Raw genomic sequence first — 20,278 nt, 5'->3', positions numbered from 1 at the left:
AGCTCCATTAAGACTATGCAGAGATGCCTGGGGTATATTTATTTTTCTCTTTTTCCCCTTTGATGCCTCCTTCCTTACTGTGGGAGACTTCTGCAGCTCCGGGTTGCCTTTCTCTGCCTGGGCTGGCCAGGGCTCCCTTGGTGAGCAGGTATTAATGGCAGGGGAGGGCAGGACCTGTGATAACTCAGCCTGGCAGCCCCAGCAGCACCGAGCTGATGGAATGGTCTTTGGAGACCCAAGAGAGCTTCAGTCAGCACTTCTGCCTGAAAGGAGTTGTTGTGAAAGGGTGAAGGAAAGTCACCCCAGATCCCAGGATACAGGGTTCTTCCTTTGGGAGGGTGTGACTGGATTGCTACCAGCAGTGTGGTTTCATTTTAAAATTCATTTGAACGTAGAATTAAAGAAGAGAATGGATTTTCCCTCTGCTAAGGATTTATACACATCCATCTCACCCAGCCCCTCCCACCCCTTCACTGAGCCCCAGGCAGAGGTTTGAGGGCTGGTTGTGGCTCAGTTTCCTGCAGCTTGAGCAGGGACTCAGGCTCTGGTTTCCCCAAATTCAAACATGGGACTGTGGCCAAAGGACAGTCTGGAGCACGTTCTGTGGTGGCCCAGAGTGACTGCAGAAACCTCCTCCTTTGTTCTTCCAGTGGTGCTGATGTCACAGTGCCATCCTATTCCCTGCAGACGGTTTTCATCACCCTTGCATTAAGCCACCCCAGCCTGTTAGCACAGCACACGTCCCAGGACCCAGATTTGTGAACCAGATCAGCTGTTCTGCTGCAACACCCGGTGGGCTGTAGCAAAATGCTTGTTTCCTCATGTCCTATCAGCCTGGAATTATTCCAGGACACCTTAGGGATAGGAAGCACCTTTAGTTTGTGAGCAGGGTTGTCACTTATCCCCATTGCTCATATTTTCATATCCCCTACACAGTGATGAGCTAACTCAGTGCCCAGGAGGGTCACCCCAGCACCTGTCCCCTACAAACTTGGGACACCTTGTCACCACTGTGGAGATGCCTCCTGATGTCCACTGTCCACTCTGAGGTGTTACAGGGATCCCAGCTCCCTGTGTCACTGCCTTACATCACCTGTGGCCCCCACCTGGCTGGTTCCCAGCTGGAAGGGGCTGGTGTGGGGCTGGCAGGATGGGAGCCAGGACTGGCAGCTGGCTGGGCAAGGGAACCACTTCAGGCATCACACTGGCCTCAGCCCCAGTCAAATATTTTCTGTCACTGATCCTTACAAGTTTTGTGGCATCCCCAAATGAGGCACAGGGGATTACAGAGCAGCCAGCTTTCCTTTAAAGCTTGACCTTGGCATCAGGCTGGTAGCATGGCAAGGAAGAGAGATGAGTTAGCTGGCAGCCTGCCTGTGTGTGCCAAGGGGTCTTTAAAGCCTCAAAGGATGCATTAGTTTGATGTCAGAGGCTTTGTTTGTGGCATTCCCTGGCACAATCTTCCTCCCTGTTGTGTGTGTGTACGTGTATTTCCTGCCTGCATCCCTGATGTTCCCCCATCCTGTGTCCGAAGAGCTCAGCTAGGCAGCATGGACAGCTCCAGTGAGACAGATGGAGATGGAGCCAGGCCTCTGTGGGGACAGCTGCATCCCTGACAGTCCCCTCTGGTCATGCACCTGTTAGGAGCTATACTTAGCATGGGAAAACTTTCCAGAATAGAGAAAGCAGGGCAGAAGTGGGGAGGCAGAAAGGCTGAGAATTTGGCCTCATTCTCCTCAGCAGGTCTCAAAGCTCCAAAACCTCTCAGTAATAGCATCCAAAAATGCCAGTCAGGTGAGAGCAGGCAGTGCTCTGAGGCCTGCTGGCACTGTCTGTGGACAGCCTGAGCAAGTGACGGCTTCATAACTCCTGGGTGGGATGCCAGTGAGTGCCACGTGTTTGTCCTGACAGCCCCAGTGGTCCTGAGCACTCAGGAGCTGCCATGTGGGAGCTCTGGGGGATCCTGGAGCAGCCACACGCCAGGGGTCACGGTGCAGACCCCTGTGTCCATCACAGCTCACCCAGCTCCTGCTGCCTGTGCTCCAGCCTGGCTGCCACACTCAGCCATCCGTCCTCAGCCCTGGGCACTGCCAGCTGCCCATGGAGCTCAGGGTGGATGGATGGATGGATGGATGGATGGATGGATGGATGGATGGATGAAGAAACCTCCTGTTGGTGCTGAGCAGGGCTCTCTGTGAGGAGACAGGAGGCTCTGCAGCTCTTCCTCTGATAAATGAAGAGCCCTAAGTTAGGTGCTAACAACCTCATGGCAATTTAATGTGCCTTGTCCCCCTTCTTGCAGCAGAGGCTCCCTGGGAGCCTGGCATAGGGGCAGCAGGTCCAGGTGGGTTTTAAGACCATATTTTCTTTGTGTTCTTTTCCTTTTGTAAGTGCTGAGCTGCATTTTCAGCACCCAAGTGTCCTGTTGGCACAGGAGGTGCCCAATGGCCATCTCTGCTGTGTCACGACTGCAGCCTTTCTGTTCCCCCCTCATCTTCATGTCTGGAGAGAGACTTGCCTTTCCTGGAGCTCCAGCTGGTGAGGAGTGAAACCCTATCCATGCTTGGTGAGTGCAGGAAGCTGTGGATGGATGAGAATCCAGCATGGTTGGATGCCTCAGGAGCAGCGGGTGCTGCTGACAGGTGGCATCTCCTCCCTGGAAGGACAGTGTCCCTCTCCAGCTGCTCCCTGCTCTGCCTGATGCATGGCCTGTCCAATACCTGCTCCCCACTTAGCATTCCAGGAGTTATAGCCACCTGAGCTGGTGCTTAGTGAAGGGATTTGCTGTGCTTAGATGAAAAATGCAACAGGCACTTTAAAGTGCCCTGTAGCTAAATTGAGCTGAATTTTCCAGTCCCTGCAGCTCTCAGCTCTGCTCCTCTGCCCTCTTAGCAAGAAGCAAGGAAACTGTTAGGTTGCACTTAGGAGACACCTAAGCATCTACTAAATACCTTCCCTGAGTGATGCTCTTGGTCAGTGCTTCCCCAGCCTAAGGAGCAAGGTCTGAGTGTGAAACCAGGAAAGGAAGAGGGAATACAGCCTATCAGGTGGACACCAGCAATGTTTCCAGCTGATAGGATAAATCCATGCTATTCCTAACTGCCTCATTGAGATCTTTGTGGCACTGGAACAATTTGCATTTGCACACCTGTGCAGAAATGTGAATAGGCACATCTTAAAATTTCCGGGTGCTTGAGCCCTTCTGGTGCCAGTGCCAGCTCTGGTGCCCCAGGATTGGTTTCTGTGCCATCAGAGGTGAGGAAAGGCTCATCTCCTTCCAAGTGGCCACTTACAGCTTTTTCCTTTTAAGATCGAGAAAATCCTTGTCACATTTCCTAATGTTTCTGTGTGGTGTGAGAAAGTGATCATGGAGAGAATCATACCTATTACTGCTTGGGAGTGGGAGAAACAAGAGGTCATTCCTCATCTCAGGCCTGGGCTTGGATTGAATGAACCTGGTAATCTGGTAAACTGCATAACCTGTATAGTACTTGCCAGGTGCTTAACCCTTCTTCGTATGCCAGGAAGGCTTTCTTGGAACTGGAGGCACTGGCCAACATAAATTGCTTCTGTCAATGTGCTTTATTGGACTACATCAAAGTAGAATCAATAGAGAGTTAAAAAAACCCTAACAAAATGGGCTTTCTAAGGCGGAGCAAGTCATAAACAGACAGGAGTGTTGTGCAGGTCAGGTTTCACCTGGCAGCCAGGGAAACAGAGGGGTTCTGGCTCTGTTGGGGGTGATTCATTGCACTGGAATATTTCAGGGGAGGGGAAGCATTCAGGAATTGTTAACACACAGCTGCAAAGAGAGGGGCTCTGAGTGGGTCAGGTTTGTGCCTCCAACTTTGCTGTCACAGATTAATACTGATATCATCTCTATCAGTGTAAGTTATCTGTTTCCATTTAACCTAGATGAAAGCTTGAGTGCGGTTATTGCATTCTAAGGTTGCTGGAACTTGTTAATACTTTAGAATAACCAAGTCAAATTAATTCACTCTTAAAATTGAGCTTATTTGCATTGGCTGGTCTGGTTTTTTGTGACAGATCTCTCTGTGGGCATATGTTTGTGTAAGCTTTTTGTGTGTGCTCGTGAGTGTTTGTGTGCATACGTAATTTCCTTCTCCATCTCACAACCAACAGAGGCTGAGCTGGATTTAAATATTGTGCAGGAAAAATATGAAGAAGGTCCACCCCAAAGTGGAGCTGAATAGCTGAGGTATAAATCCACAGGGAAAAATGGGGTTTGTAATGGAAATGCTGCCTCATTTTAAATTATAGCCAGGCATCTGTGAGGCTGAAATTCCTGCTGCAGCATCCAGACGGTGCCTCAAGCTGGCTGCACGTTCCCAGAAATGAAGAACCCTCCCAGCCTACCTGCAGCCTGACCTTTGTGCTGACACTGGCGTGCAGCTTTTGTGCTGCACGGGGCGGGCGCGAGCGCACAGTGACATATTGCTGCTGACAGGGAGAGGCTCCTCCAGCTGCATTTCTCTGCAGCCCCTGCCATATATCCAGGGGCTTGTTAGAGCAACAACAGCACCAGCCAATAACCAGTTGGTCTAAGCCCCTGGGACAGACCGTATGGCCCACACTCTGCTTCCTAAGCTGTGAGTGTGGAGTAAATTCAGCTGCCGTAGCGCTCGCAGCCCTCGTGTTGCACAGCGAAGGAACACACCCGGGCGTGCGTCTGTCTGTGGCAGAGCCTGTACCTATAAATAACAGTGTTTGTGTGTGTGTGTGCATATTTATGTGTCTGTGTATTTATTGTGGGTGAGGCTGGTTGTAGAGCAGCCCAGAAAATGGAAATCCTTTTGTGCAAATGTGCTTGCATGGAGGCAAGGAGAGCCAGGAGACCAGGGGTGATGAATTGGCCCTGAACTGCGATGACAGTCTTTTTTTTTAAGTCAAAACAATTTCAGGGAAAGGGTCTCCAAAAAAAAACGTCCAGTTTCAGGAGGTAGCACAATTGAATTTCTGGTTCCTGGCTGCCTGCCTAGAGGGCCTCTTGTCACTTCTACTTTCTTCCAACAAGGCAGAAGGCGGAATTGACAGCAGCCTTCCCGCCAGGCTGTGAGGGAAGCAGGGAAGCCAGATGCTTTGCCCCCCTGCTCCCTCCCCTTCTGTGGCCCAAGAGCCAGAGAGTTAAGTTGCTTAACTCTTCCATTCTCCCTCTCCAGTGTTCCTGGTCTGATCCAGCAGGAATCCTAAGGAACAAAATGCCTGGGAGGGGGCACAAAGGGTCCTCACTCCCAAGGGTGGGTGGGTGTGTGTGTCAAAATAAAGTACCTTTATGCTTTGTATAGAACAGGAAAACTAGACTTTTATACAGAAAGATTCTGCAGAGAGGCACATGGTGGGAATGGGCTGATACAGGAGCCTCTCCCCCAGCAAACCCAGGCAAATAATATGATTTCAGAGCTTCAGAGCCCAAACCCACTTCTAAACTTTCCCTCAGCCCCTGCTATTTATATCACTGCATATAGGGTACACTGTACATGAGAGCTAGACTATTCCTGTAATTTCTGCAGCAAGGACAGTATGCTCAGGCCTCTCTTTTCTTTGTGTAGAATTATCATCTTTAGATGTTAAGGGATGTGGAAGGCTTTGGTTGCTGTTGAATTAACATTTCTATATGCATCATTTCACTAGATAATTTGCTGACTCTAAAATTTTTGTGTAATCAAATTGGCTGGATGTTTTAACATTTGTCCAACACCATTTTTAAGTGGTAGTTAAATGAAGTGGAGAATTGAGCCCTTTCTTCAGACTCAGAGCTGTAGCAGGGTGAGGGTCTCCAGTATGTTTTTTGAGACAGGACCTGCTCTGTGTCAGGGGTTGTGCATTTCCAGCACTCACAACCCACAGAGCCCTTTTTAGTCTGCCCACAGCTGCAAAATGGGGTGACAAAGTGGTAGTGGATGGCCAGGAACTGACACCCCCTGTCTCCCCAAGTTCACCTCATTGCCAAAACCTCAGTACAGTGGTTAAGGTGAGAATCCTTCTCCTTTTCTATTAAGGGCAAGAGGAAAAGGCCTCAGGCTGTGCCAGGGGAGCTTCAGATGGGACATCAGAAGGAATTTCTTCATGGAAAGGTTGCTCAGACATTGGAAGGGGCTGCCCAGGGAGGTTTGAAGTCCCCATCCGTGAAGGTGTCCAAGGAATGCCTAGATGTGGTACTCAGTGCTCTGGGCTGGTGACAAGGTGGGGATCAGTCATAGGTAGGACTTGATTGTCTTGGAGGGCTTTTCCAACCTCAGTGACTCTGTGAAATAGCTCCAAATGGGACCAGACCAGGGCCTTGAAGGGAAAATTGTGCCAGGGGAGGTTTAGGTAAAATTTCCAGGTATTAGGAAAAATTTCTCCACAGAAAGGTTGGTCAGGCATTGGAACAGGAACGTGGTGGAGCCACCATCCCTGGAAATGTTTAAAAAAGATGTGCCTATGGCACCTGAGGACATGGCTTAGTGGTGACCATGTGGTGGTGCTGAGTGGGGTGTTGGACTTGGTGATCACAGAGGTCTTTCCCAGCCTCAATGGTTCTGTGCTTCTATTTCTGAAGTTCACCTGCACTGACACTGCCAGGCTGTGGGCAAATGGCTCTGCAGCCTGTGGGCTCTGCTGGGGGCCATCCAGGTACCTCTGAAAGCAGGGAAATTATAGGGTTTCCTTAAAAGCCATACAGCCCTTCTCCTCCTGTGTGCCTCTTTATGTCTCTCCATGCCCAGGAGCTGGATGTCTGTGCTTGTACACTCCTCCCTCGTGCCAGCAGTCCCTGGGTCTCTGTGCCACCTTCCCCAGGCAGGGAGGATGGTGATGGAGCAGGCATTCCTCTGGGTTTGGCATGCTCAGCTCAGGCAGGAGGCAACACCAGCCTCAGGCAAACTACGAACATTTGTCACCTGCAGAAAGGCAAAAAGTGTTGCCCAGAACAGCCTTTGGAAATATTTTAATTACCTCTGGTTAATCTGGCAATCAACGAACTTGAGGTAAAGATCACAAGTGGAGACAAAGTCTAAGGGGAATTTTATGCTTGGAGTCAAATTTCAGCAATGTTTTTGAAGCGTTTCTAATTGGGATGGTTTAAGAGCCTCCCCAAACCTCCCTGAATCCAAACAGTTCTGATGTATGTGGGAAGCAAATCAGTCATGCAGCTCTAGCATAGCACTGAGAGCTGGAGCAACATGGGGCTTCTAAAAAACCAGCCTAACCACCAAGGTCTTTCTGTGCAGCTTTACAGTCAGAAAACTTCTTTAATGGACTGTAAATCAGAAAAGGAAATTTATTTTTTGTTTCTCCAGGCTTGAAAGATGAGCGTGCATTTGCCTGACAGCTTTCAGAGCGAGCCAGCCCTGCCAGCCAAAGCAGATTCTCTGTGCCTGCTTCCAAGCAGCACGAGCTGAAACAACTGGTGGCAGAGTGGGGTGTCTCTACAGTCCTAGCCACGAAGAGAGGTGATTATTCCTCCCTCCTAATTCCACTTCCCATACAGAAATTATCCTGTGCTAGAGGCGTGCACCTTCCTCTGTTCTGTCAATGTGAGCTGCTAGGAAGATTTATTTCAGTAATAAGGTCTTAGCAGTGAAACTTAACAAAAATGAGGGGGCAAGTTTATTAATTATATATTTTACAGTTAATTAAAGATAATATTTAACAGAAGTAATTGCAGGCATCTGCATTGATGGCACAATTAATTTCCAGTGATAAACGGGTTGTGTGTCCCTTTGTTGGACTGATCAGAAACAAATCCTGCCTCGTGCTAAACCCCTCTTATCTCTTTGCATTTGCAGGAGATGAAACATCCTCCTGCTTGCAGCTCAGGGAAGAGGCTGGAGCTGGGCTGCTTTCTCCACAACTGTAGAACTACAGTGAAATGGGGATTCTTTGTTTGTGTTTCATTGGCTTCTCTGAGGAAAACAGCGACCATGAGATGAGACAGAGCCTCGGGGTGAGTGCAGGTCCCACCACCAGTTCTGCCAGCTCGCTCAGCTGGGCTTGGTGCCCTCCATCCCATCCTGCCTCTCAGCCCCAGCTCTGGGAGGCAGGAAAGCTTTGTTCCACAGGACTCAGGTCTTTCACCCCTCAAGCTGCTTCTAAGCAGTCTCTTCCATTTGTGCTGAAATGCTGTGTAGGAGCACTTGTGACTCATCTCAGCTTGCATTCAGCATGTTCCCAGAACCTGGGCAAGGATGTCGATGAGCTGTCCATGTGGGAACTTGCTGGGCTCTCAGAGCACCTGCCCCTTTGGGATCTGACACAAAGGGTGCCCCCATGTGCCCTGAGGTCTGTGCAGTGGGAAAGTTTATTCTGCATTGTCACTGGCAATGTTCCTATTCTCCTAACACCTTTCAGACAGGTTGGTAGGTTCTACCTCATGCAGGTGTCCATCTCCCATTGTCTTCCTCCTACCTGAAGTACACACAGAGCCTGTGACACACAGCTGAGTGATTTTTATTCCCTCCACTTGAGGGAAGTAGCTTACAATGTTATAAACTGGTCCTCTGTGATTGACTCATGCCACCTATTTCTGAAACACAGCCAATAAGGTAAGAGAAGATTTAGAAAAGTTGACAGTGTCCAGATCTGTTTAGGACAGGAAGGGAGCCCAAAAGTTGAATAAAATACTGTAAATAGCCAAGCCCAGCACAGCTTCTCAACACAGAGCCATCCTATGAGCGTGATGTTCCTTCCTGCTTCCTTTTTCATTTGTTATAGAAACTGTTGTTGCAGTTGGTGGGGCAAAGGAGCTGCTCTAGGAGCTCTGCACACCTCCAGGCAAGGTCCTTCCTATGGAGGAGGTGATGGGAGATGATCAAGGAAGTACTTTTCCAAAGGCATGCCACAGGGATCAGGGCTTCCAGCCTTTTAATTGTCTTCATTAATGAGGTAAAAGATGGAGTAAGCGGCATGTGAATGACATGGAGGGTGAAAGGAAGACAAAGCCATGCCAAGGGCCAGAGGAGGTCCCAGGTTCCAGCCTGGCCAAACTGAGCAGGGCTGGGCTCAGGAGAGCTGGGGCTGAGCCTGGGCGGCCTGAGCAGCAGGCTGGGTTTGTGAGGGTAGCTTTGAGCTGATTGTTGGCTGCTCTGCTCTAAACCCCTGGTTTTCTGCAGGCCCATCTTGTAAATATTTAAAATGCAGGAGTAGTGGGCCCAGCAAATCCGTGTGGGGATTTGCAGGCAGGGAGGGGAGCAGAGTGTGTCTGAGCTGCTTGTCTCCCTCTCACGTGTCTGCACCCATATGTGCCTTCTCCCAGTGCCTTCTAGAGAGATTTTAATCCAGAGAGCTCTGACAGCCTTTCAGGCATCAATCACCCAGCACCGCAGCACCCCTGCAAGGTCAGGCAGTGTTATCAGCCTCCCCTCGGAGCAGCGTTTTGTGCCTCAGCAAGGAGGGCTGGGCAGAGGGAGAGCAGCTCCTGAGTGTGTGTGAGATTTCCTGCAATCAGAGCTTTCCAGATTCCTAGAGCCAGGGATGGGATCCAGGTCTCCTGGAGCCCTGCTCCCTGCTCTGACCACTGGAAACACTTCCTCCCCACAGAAACCTCACCGTGAAACCACCCACCGGAGCGGGGCTTTGTAGTTTGGCAGGCAGAGCACAGGCTCTGCTCTACCCAATCTGCAGGCACATTTTTGGGGTTGCGTGTTTACTGAAATCTTGGCTTTGCTGGTCTGCAGAGAATAAAAGTTGATTGTTGAGCAGCCAGGGCTCGGCGTCGCCCTGCCTGTACGTGTAAATTCCCTGCACAGCCAGGCCAGGCCAGGGGGGATGTTTGTAGGGCTGCAGCCTGCTCGTGTGAGGAGCCTTGTCTCTGCTCTGTGCTAAACACATCTCTGGTTACCTTCTCTCACTGGAGCTTCTCTGGCTTCTCCAATCCTTTCTTTGGCTGCTCTGGCTGCAGGGCCTTGTGATAGCTGGCTGGATTTATTTAATAATAAAACTTAAAGAGCAAGTTGTTTTCCAGGCAGTGGCTGTCTCTATGGAGCCAGGTCATGATGGGGTTAGTGTGGAGGGAAGCAGGGCTGCTTGGGGAACTTAAAATCTGCCAATCCCACGATTCCTTCTGCTCCTCAGCCCTCTCCAGTAACTCCTTCCTCCTGCATTGGCAGGAAAGTTTATGGTGCTGTGCAGGCTGTCCAGACCTTGCCACTTCCATCTCTCTCAGGACATGGCAGGCATAGTCCAAGGAGGTAGTTCACAGCCCAAGGCTACAAACAGGACAATATTACAGTAAAGAGAAGACAATGGAACACAAAGAGTGGGCCTTCCTTTGGTTATTTCTCCTGTGCAGTTCCCTACAGTTGTCTCCTGTCTCTCACCTCTTCTATAAGGGACAATGACAACCTTCCCATAGGGCTTAGCAGTGTTTTATTCTCATGGCTGGGAAGGAACTGCACTCTTTTGGAGGATGGACTAGTCAGGGGTTTAAAACAAAAGTCAGAGGTTTGTGCTCTGGATCCCAACCTGAGGCATCTGCTGGTCCTAATCTGAAGGGCTCCCTCACCCCCAACTTCACACACGGTACTCCCAGGTTGAATGGGCCACTGTGCTGCTTTAGGAGACTTGATTTTCTTCATCTCCATGAAATCCTGGTGTGGTACCTGCCTGACAGCACTGCTTTGGGCAGAGGTCAGTCAAATCGCACCGACTCCATCACCAGTGCTTTCCTCCCCTTGGGATTTACAGCTGGATGAGGAAACCCACCTCCATCACTCTCTGACCTGGGCTGAGCAGTGTTCAGGTGCATCTTAAAGACTCCATGTTCCAAGAGGCAGGAATCTGTCACAGCACAGCTCAGTGCCTCAGAGGGGAGGGGGGAGAGGGGTGTTGTTCCCTGAGGGTTTGGCTTCAGGAATAAATCTGTACCTCCACACTCTGCCCATAAAACTGATAACACTGAGATTGCTTTACACATCAGCAACAGAATGGAGACAGCAGAGGCAATCAGGACCCAAAATAATTATGTTTATCATCTATAATCATCACACAGAGTCTAACAGCACATTAGCACTTCCAGCAGGCAGTTTTCAGGAACAGGGAATGCAGGCAGTGTTTTGGAGGATGCACTGATTATTTTAAAGGACATCAGCCACAATTGAACATGCCATGGGGAATTCTCTGAGCTGCCAGCACACTCTTTTATTGCATGTGTGGGGAACAGCAGCAGGGCCAGTGCTGAACCATCTCTGTAAAGTGTTACTGGGTGCAGTTTCCAGAGTCAGGCTGTGGAAACAACAACTCAGCCTCTTTCTGATTGATCCCAGGGATTTGGAAGGTGTAATCTGGAAGAGCCTACAGTTGCTTGAACCCCTCTCTATGGAAGGGATTATTTCAAGGGAAGTCTCTCGTTTCCCCTTGTGATGCTGCCTCTGCTCCTCTCTATTTTCCTGCCAGTCCTGGAATACACACAGACTTCAGATCTGAGCTCCCTGGTGGAAAACTACTCTCCCGTGTGCTACTGCACAGTCTTGGGGGTGTGGGGCTACAAATGTCCAAGCAAATCCAAGTGATCTCAGTTCAAAACAGGTCCCTGAAAACACCTGCAAGCAGCAAAACCCAACATCCTTCAACCCATGTCCTGCAGCATGGTCCTCTCTCTCTCCTTGTGCCCCACTGTTAGGGAGGGCCAAGCTTTGCAGCAAGGGAGAAGAGGCCAGAGAAAGTCCTGGTCAGGAGGAATGCAGTCAGTCACTGCATTGATGGAAGGGCTTAGTTAACAGTCTGCAGGGAAGGAAAGGCCTTGGAGCCAGATTTGTATGTGGAATTAGTTGGAATCTTATCAAAAGCCCACAACACCTCATCTCTTCAGCAGAACATCTGAGATGCTGCACATTTATTTGCTGTGATGTTCCAGGTTATAAAGTGGCTTTATAAGCCCTTGTTTTCCAGGATGATCCCCAGGTGAAGGTGTAAAATCCATCCTTACAGGATGCTAGTCCTGAGGTGTGTCTGGGTGTAAGGGAAGGGCAGTTCCCATCCTGTGTCTGTCAGTGGGAACTGGTGTTCCTTCTGCAGACAGCATCCCACTGCCAAGAACTGCTTTAGCAAGGCTCTTAGGCTTTCAAACCTGGAAGGGTTTTTGGAGCCAAACATTAGTCTAAGTGCATTTTTACTGAAATTCAAATGCAAACCAGCCAGACTTTCACTCCAACATTTCAGCTTTCCTGCAGATTGTTTTTCCAGGGGCACCCTCTGGCTTATCTGCAAGACTGTGGGAATGCTGTCAAGACAGGAGACATTTTCCTGTGTGTAAAAGGCACCCAGCTCAGGGACTGGGCCAGAAGGTCCTCTGCTGTGGGTATTTCATGCCAGGGAGCCAAGGAGGAGAGCTGAGCTCTGCTGAGTGCTCTGGGGCTGACTGGAAGAGCCTTGCTGTTCCCTGTGCAACTGAGACTTGTCTGCAGTGTCAGGGATGTGTAGTTCCACAGCCAGTGGATAATGGGGTGAAAGGACACTCAGGGAGTCTCCAGAGTCAGCTGGAGCCAGTGAAGTCCAGTTGGTCTGGCCTTCATCCAGTCAGCTTTTGTGTGTCTTCAAGGACAGGGATTTGATTGTTCTGCCTCTCTGAGTTGCTATCCTGGATAATTGCGTTTTCCTGAGCACAGTGCTCAGTACTGAGTGTGAAATCTTTTCCAAAATCTTGGCCCTTTTCTATGCTAGCAGAGGTTCTGCTTTCAAAGCAGGTTTATCACTGACTCAACACCCACCAGGCTTCCCCTGTGCTCCTAGAGCTCCTCCAGCCTCTCTGTGGGCCTTTCCAAGTGCAGAAGGGACAATGCCAGCTCCCATCCAGTGTGTATCCAGGGTGGTTTAGAAAAGCACTTTATAACTTGGAACAGCACAGTAAATAAATGTGCAGCATCTCGGATGTTTTGCTGAGGAGATGAAGTGTCGCAGGCTTTTCAAGGAATTCCAGCTAATTCCACACACAAATCTGGCTCCAAGCCCTTTCCTTCCCTGCAGACCACAGAAGACTTGGGGCCAGCTCAGACCATTGCATGCCCTGGCCCAGCTCAACCAGTCTAGGAAGAGAGTGGGACCAGTACAGTGAGCAGCCTGAATGTCCCTCCCATGGTCTTTTGGGAAGGAATGGATCAGAAGAGGAAGATACTGAACCAGTGATGGATGCAGCTGGGGAAGCTCCTCTGATAGATCCTCAGCACGAGAGCTGCAAAACCAAGCTTTGTGGTGTGGAATTGCACCAGGGAAAAGGAGGAGGCTTGTCCTGGAGAGCTCCTGCCAAAATGTGAGACTGGTGGAGGTGAACAGAGGAGCAGTGAAGGGATCCTGACTGTGATCCTGGTGCTGTGCTGGCAAACTTGCTGTAGAGTCACAGCAAAAGGAGGTTTTGAAAACAAGTGAGGAGCTTTCTGGGTGTTTTTCCCTGCTAGAAGCATGTATAAAGAAAAGCACGGCGATGCTTCATTGGAAATCTGGTGGGTGGCCTGGTGCTATGAGCTGATAGAAGGTGGGGGCTTGTTCCTTCATAATGAATGAAAGATGACAGATGGGGAGAGGCAAGGAAAGGCCTTCAGCACTGGTATAATTAACTTACTCCTGAGAACACTGTGATGAGCTTTTTTCCTAATATGATAGAGAAAAGAGAGGATGTTTGACTGCGAGTAAGGAGATAATGGGAATTGTAGAGGTGAATGTGGTTGTCCCTCTGTTCCTGAGACACTTGAAGCAAAGCCTCCGTGCCAGCTTCAGGAGCAGATGTAGAGGATGGATTCCCTGGTCTGGGCTGGGGGGGGGGGGGGGGGGGGGCGTGGGCTGCACCTCCTGGGGTGCTTCTCCGAGCTTAATCCACAGCCCTGAGCCCTTGGCTTGGAGGAGGAGGTGAGGAGCCAAGCCCCCTTCACAGCAATAATGACTTCACACCCTGACTTTTTCCCCACGAGCCTTTTCTCTTGCACACTAACGAGTCTGAGCCTACTTCATTGTGCCTCGGTAATTGTGCTTTTAATTATGCTGTGTGTCTACCACCATCTGTTGTGCTCTTTTCAGAATCTGTTTCAGTTCTGATATCCCCTTTTGAGATGAAGGGACCACAAGTGCCCGCAGTACCCAAGGTGTGGATGAATCATAGATTTTTCTGTTCTGTTCTTTGCTTTCCAAATGATTCATTCCACTTGATCTGTTTCTCGATGGTTGCCGAGCCTTGAGCTGACATTTTCATGGAACTGACAGCTTTATGTGGAAAAATGAGAGCTGACCGAGAGGAGTGAAAAAGGTGTCTGTTGGAAAGAAAAATCCTAATCTTTTCAAGATGAGTTTATTTGGACAAGGGCTATCAGAGGACTCTGAAAGGAGAGGTTACAATAGCTCCCAGTCTGGATGTCACCTGGGAGAGGCCAGTGTGAAGTTGCTGGTGTTGGGACAATGCTGTGACCTGGGGATAGATGGATAAGAGCAGCATGGCACGCATCCCTGCAAAGCAGGGCTGCAAGGGACAGGGACATCAAGCCAGGAGAGGGAGCTGGAAAGGCTCCAGCTGCAATAAAGGAGATGAAGAGAAGCAAAACAAGGTTAATGAGCCAGAGAGCTTGTTAGGAAGGGAGGACAACTGCAAGTTTGGGCAGAGGATGGCTCCTTTCTCCTGGTGTGCAGGGCTGTTCTGGCCTGTCCCACTGCTGATACTGTGCCATGTCTGGCTCTGAGCACCTTGTTCTAAACAGGGTGACCTTTCTTTCTGTACTCTTTGCCCTCTAGAGCTCTGTCACTGTTGGGCCCACAAACCAGCCCTGACACCCAACAGCGTGGCTTTGTCTCACTGCTGTGCATGTTCTGTGCATCTGCAGGATGCTGCAGCTGGCTCTGGTTTGGATCTCTGAGTGGGGTGTGGCAGAATGGGTATCATCCATGGTGCCAGACCCTCAGTACCCTTAGAAAAGTCTTATTCTATCCCAGGCCAGACAGATCATCCCTTGACCTCTGGCAGCTGCTCCTCACTTGTCTTCTGAGCATCTCTTATTTTGGGCTGCCCTGATGTGATTTCCTGGTGCTATTTCTGCCCTTGCTCTTTGCCCTGGGCCTGACACCTTGGTGCTTCAATGTCACCCATGCTCATGGGAGAGGAAAAGAACCACCTGAGCCTCGGTTTGCTGTCCCTGTTCCAGCTCCTGGACACTTTTCACCTCCAGCTTCCTACTGTGGGAAAGAATTGTGGTGTCCTTCTGCTCTTGCTGGTTTCTTATGCAGGGAGGGTGGAGAACATAAATAGCTCACAAATTAGCTCAGGGGCTCTCTCTGTTTTATTCCTGCATTCCACAAGCAGGTTCCTTTCCAGTCTCCTCCTGTACATGCAGGGTGAGGAGCCAAGCATCAGTTGTGGGACAGGACTGTAAATGAGGTTCCTTCCAAACCAGTTCCATTTAGCTCAAAGCCACAATGGGAAAACCACTGTGTTTCCATTAAATCTGTTTTGTATCAATCCATGGAGCTGGGCTTCGGCGAGAGGTGCTGGGATCCCAATAAGCCACTAATTAATTACCTACCCCACACTCTTTATTGGCACGGCAGGGCCCTTCCGATGGTTAATTAGGGTGGGAGCCAAGGAGAGGCTCCGTCTCGGTGGTGATCCACATTCCCTCTGGCTTCCTTCCTCGCAGACATGTCCTAGCACTGTGAGGGGAAGCCAAGGCTGAACATATGGCTCATTGTGGAGCTCTGACCTTCCCGGAGTGGGGCAGAGCCGAGCGGGTGGAATTCCCTTTAAGTACCACTCAAAACCTACCTGATGCTGTGGAAATCCTCTGTGACATTTCTGGGAAAACAAACCCTTGGCCCAAGTGCCAGCAGTTGTTATTCCCTCATGTTCTTCCTTCCTGTGCACCATGGACAGCTGAAAGACTTGGGACGGTGCAGCAGGAGACCACCTGTGATTTCCTTGTGGGCTCTGTGCTCAGAGGTGATGAACAGCAGCATAGCTCCATGGGTGTCCCTGCATGGCTCTGGGAATCCCAGGGCAAGACCATGGGTTGGGATACCTGAGGCAAGCCCCACACAGCTCTCTTGGGACCTCCCCTGTCCTCAAACACATTTAGGGTGAGTCATGGTAGTTCAGAAACTGTCCGGCTCTTCTGGGAGTGAAATCCACGGCTGGCTGGCCTGAGAGAGACCTTGGATAAGTGAAATGTAAATGCTCACAGTGGCTTGCCAAGATCTGAGTGGGAAAAATCTTCCTTGGAAGAGGATTTCCTGTCTCGTCCCAAGGAGTCCCAGCTGCTGAGTATGCTTTGTTGTCATGGCCTCGTGTCTGGGATTTGCTTTCCCCAAGACCTTGAAACCCATTCCCCTCCCCAGTTCTTCAAGGGGATTGATGCAGCCTGTCTCCAGAAATGCAGCTGTTTGCTCCTTCTCTGGAATCAGAGAATATTTCTACTTTCTTCCCTTGTGCTCTGCAGTGACCTAATTATTTAACTTTGCATTGCAGCCTCTTCCTACAGAACTTGCCAAAGAGCTCATCAAAGCCTTCCATCCCCAGCACTGGGGGAGCTGGATTATTAATCTCTCTCTGCTCAAGGTTAGAGGAGATGTTTCTTCCTCTCGTGGACAACTCTTCCAGACAAATCTTTGGCTTTTCCACTCGCAGGCAGCTGGGAGGATGTTGGAGTGATGCTCATTGTTAACATAAGGTTCCTCCAGGTTGCACTGGAATATCACACACTTAATTCTTGGCATAACTTGGTCTGTTTGGTCTTGGGGTGACTGGAGGAGTGTCTGGTCTCCCGCCTTCCTTGAGGGAGGTTCATAATTAGCCATATTCCTCTTGTTTTAGGGAGACTGGTGCCAAAAGTCTCTCACCTCTGGCTGTGATTTCCCAAATCTGTGATGTTCAGGAGCTGTGGCAGTGCATGGAGCAGGGGGGATGTGAGAGGTGGTTCAAGCCCATGTCCTGCACTGGGATTTCACGTGTGGGTGCCTGTGCTGTGTGCAGGAACAGCTGCTCAGGGCTGACTCTGCCCAGAGTGCTGCTCCACAGGAATGCAGCATCTGGGAAGGAGTGTCCAGCCAGCCCCCAGCACTGCCTCCCTTCTCTGGGGGGGTTCTTTGGGGACTACACGGTGCAGAGCTGCCCATGGGATCAGGACCAGCAGTGGGTTTAAAGCCACTGAAGCCCCTTGGCCAGTGACCCCACTCCAGGAGATCATTTGGAGTAATGTCAAAGGACAGGGAAGTAGGAAGAGAGCAGGAAACATTGGGAGGGTGTTGGAAGTTGCTATCAAAGTCAAGGGAGCTGGATCTGACTGGTGCTGGATCCAGGATATGAGTAGGGCAGAAGCAAGAGAGATAGTTTAGAGTTACCCCATCCCTTCCTTACTTGAGCAGCTGTGCCACTGCCACTCTCTCCCCCAGCACCACCATCCCAGGACCTCTCCCCTGCCCAGGGGCTCCTGCACTGTGCAGTGCTTGGGCTGGAGAGCAGCACCCAGCTGCCCCCATCCCACCCTGCACCTGTGGACTGCCCCTATCCATCATCCTGTGCCTGCTGGTACCCAGCATGTGCCTCTGCTCCTGGGCAGCAGCTGCCAAACCCATTTGCTCAGCAGATGTGTTCCTTCATTCACTGGGAGAATAGGCTTTTTGGAAGAGAGGAGGGAGAGAACAGAGGAAAAACTGGAGGGAGGGCAGGAGGAAATAAAAGGAAGTAGAAGAGAGAGGGGAAAAGCAGCAAATGACTGGAAAAATTAGAGATGGAGTGTGGAAAGTAGTGCGTATCCCCTGTTGCTTTGAGCACTCAGCAGATCCTGTGGTGTGTCTGCTTTATTACTGACAGAGTTCTCCCTTCTGTCGGCTTGTTTCCTAATTGCTGGTCTTGTAAACTGCTTGATTTATGGCTCTGTTCATCAGTTCTGGCCCTCGGGTATAACATGCTTTTCCTTCCAGGCTGGGAAGTGAATAACGAATTAACAGCCTGCCTTAGGTTCAATGAGAAGCTGAGCATTCAGGGATCTTTACTGGGCTGCACGTGCCAAATAGAAGTGCTTAATTTTTACTTCTCATTCACGGAGGGTATTCAGAGAGTCCTTCCCCAGGGCAACAGCAGCATTGTGGCTGCGTGGTGCCTTTGAAGTGTCCCACAAGAGAAGCCACCAAGGAATGGTTTCGCTGTTGGTTTGCACAGAGAGCTCAATCTGCTTCCTCACAGCTTGCTCTGAAGCTGGCATTGTGTGCCATGTACGTTTGTCTCACACAAACTTCCCTTCAGAACAGCCCAGGAATGAAGATGAAGTCAAAGAACAAATGGCCCTGCTGAGCTGGAGTTGTGCCTTGTTCTCTGCCAGCAGCCAGCCCCTGGCTGTCACCCCTGAGAAGGGGTTTGTCCTAAACCCTGGAGTACACTACAGTCAGTGAAGTTGAAGTCTTCACTGAGTGACTCAAACAGCTCTGCTCCCACAGCCCTCCGTGGCAGTCCAGTGCCTTCCACTCAGCTGTGATCCTCGTGGCTCCATGGTCACACCACCATGCACGAGGTTTATGGAGCAACCAGGCCTTGGAATCATAAGCCTAGGGCAGGAGGTTCCTTGGGTTCAGGGCCTGGCTGTTCTCCTTGCCCTGTTCTCAGGACTGTGGTCAGGAAGTCACGTCTTGTGCCCCCAGCAGTTCTGCACCACCCAGACATGCTGTGGGGGACACATGAGAAGTAAATGCCTGTAAACAACACCTTTGTGGAGGAAGAGAATTCTTGTAAAGAACAGAGGAACTGCTGTAGCACTGCAAGGCTCTTCTGTGAGCACAATGCTCCACAAGTGTGAGCTCAGGGCCTTGCAGGTCTCCAGCAGATAAAGTTTAAGTTGACAGGTCCCCTCAGGACTTGGCAGCTCTGCCCTCAACAGCCTCTCAGGATGCTGCTGCTGCCTCTGAGCTGCTTCATGGCTGTGGCAGGTGAGTCTGATGTGCCTGGAAGGGTGAGCTCAGGAAAATGGCTCTGTGGGATTCACCTCAGCATCATGCAGCTGCGAGTGAGGGACAGAGCCTGCAAAGTCAAGTGCAGCATTAATGTAAGGCTGCAGCACCTCAGGGGCTGTAAAAATTCTGTTACAGGGAGAGTTTTAACACACCTGCTTGTCACACCTGCTTTAACACACCAGCCCTCACTTGTCTGTGGGAGCTCAGCTGGATGGAGTGCTCTCTTCCAAGAATCCTACAGCAGGGAGAGCTGCTGGATCTGGTTTTGCTCTTGGGGCACACAGAATAATAAATAAACTGCAACGTATGGTGTTTCTTTCCTCATGGCATCAGCAGCATACGATTAGATGGTCCTGGCCATCCTGTGAGCTCTGCTCTTGCTCTGCCTTCCACTGATGGGTCTGCAGGTGCAGACACCTGGGGAGCTTCTGAGGAGCAGGGAACAGTGCCTTGGAGCACCATGAGCATCTGGTATCATCATCTTTGATTTCTCACAAGGCTCAAGAACCAACCCCTGGGGAAAGCTGAGCCCACATGTCCTTATGCCATATCCCACAGGACTCCTCTGTTTTTATTTAAAATCCATGATTTCTCACTCAGCTGTCTTCTTCCAACAATCCCAGCAGGCTGTAACAGCAGGATCTTGGAGTGCAGAGCAGGAGAGGACACAGCAATGTTCTTCATGGGACACAAGCACCCACCTCCCATGGCTGTAGTCATGTGGTTCCTTGTGCCATGGAATCCAGGATCCAGGAGAACGAAGACAGAAGAGCAGAAGAGCTCTTGCTTGCATTTCACACATGCTATCACCAAGAATATTTACTACTAATCACTAAACTAGTCTGAATATGTACCGAAAGTCCAGGTGTTAGCAATCCCTGATAAAAAAACTTGAACTGCGTTTGGTTTGGCGTGTGAGTGTGCTCACACCCTGCAGAATCTGTGCCACACTTCCTAAATTGCACAGCAGGTAGGATGGCTCAAGAACAGGAAAGGCAAGAGGCCTAAGGTTCTGCCTGATTGGCCTGCCAAGGCTGAAGGAGCAATAGTCGTGGATCCATGCTGAGGGTGGGCAGAGGAGGTGCCTGCACCCTTCCCATTCTTCCATGCACAGGCTGGAGTAGTTTCTAAGCTTGAGTCCAAGCCCCCTCCTCTCTGGGTGCTGCTGTGACAGCACAGCACAGGAAGCCTCTCCTCCAACCTGTTCCTCCTGCTCACACTGCACAAAAGGCTGGGAATGGAATCAGAGGGAGATGCTTCTCTTTATACTTGATATTCACATGGTGAGATCCTCCCTCCTTACCTCTGACCTGTTCCTGCCTGGCTGCCAGTGTGGTTCTGAGCAGCACAGTGTTTAATCACCTTC

The 20,278-nt window shown here is 50.4% G+C and overlaps 1 long non-coding RNA gene across 2 annotated transcripts; it reads left to right on the top strand.

The window, feature by feature from the left end:
* The first annotated feature begins 711 nt into the window (after positions 1-711).
* LOC128794956 (uncharacterized) lies at positions 712-19,754 on the top strand. Of its 2 annotated transcripts, XR_008433333.1 has the most exons (6): positions 719-792; positions 2,392-2,566; positions 4,144-4,219; positions 7,302-7,454; positions 7,791-7,948; positions 19,536-19,754. It is a non-coding gene; the product is annotated as an uncharacterized LOC128794956 (long non-coding RNA). The 2 variants fall into 2 exon arrangements; XR_008433332.1 differs by lacking the exons at positions 2,392-2,566; positions 4,144-4,219 and having other exon boundaries at positions 712-792.
* Positions 19,755-20,278: the final 524 nt, after the last annotated feature.

Source organism: Vidua chalybeata, chromosome 13 (genome assembly GCF_026979565.1).
Source record: "Vidua chalybeata isolate OUT-0048 chromosome 13, bVidCha1 merged haplotype, whole genome shotgun sequence".
NCBI classification, from domain to species: domain Eukaryota; kingdom Metazoa; phylum Chordata; class Aves; order Passeriformes; family Viduidae; genus Vidua; species Vidua chalybeata.
Note: the sequence above shows the minus strand (reverse complement) of the source record. Positions and strands in the feature narration are given on the sequence as shown.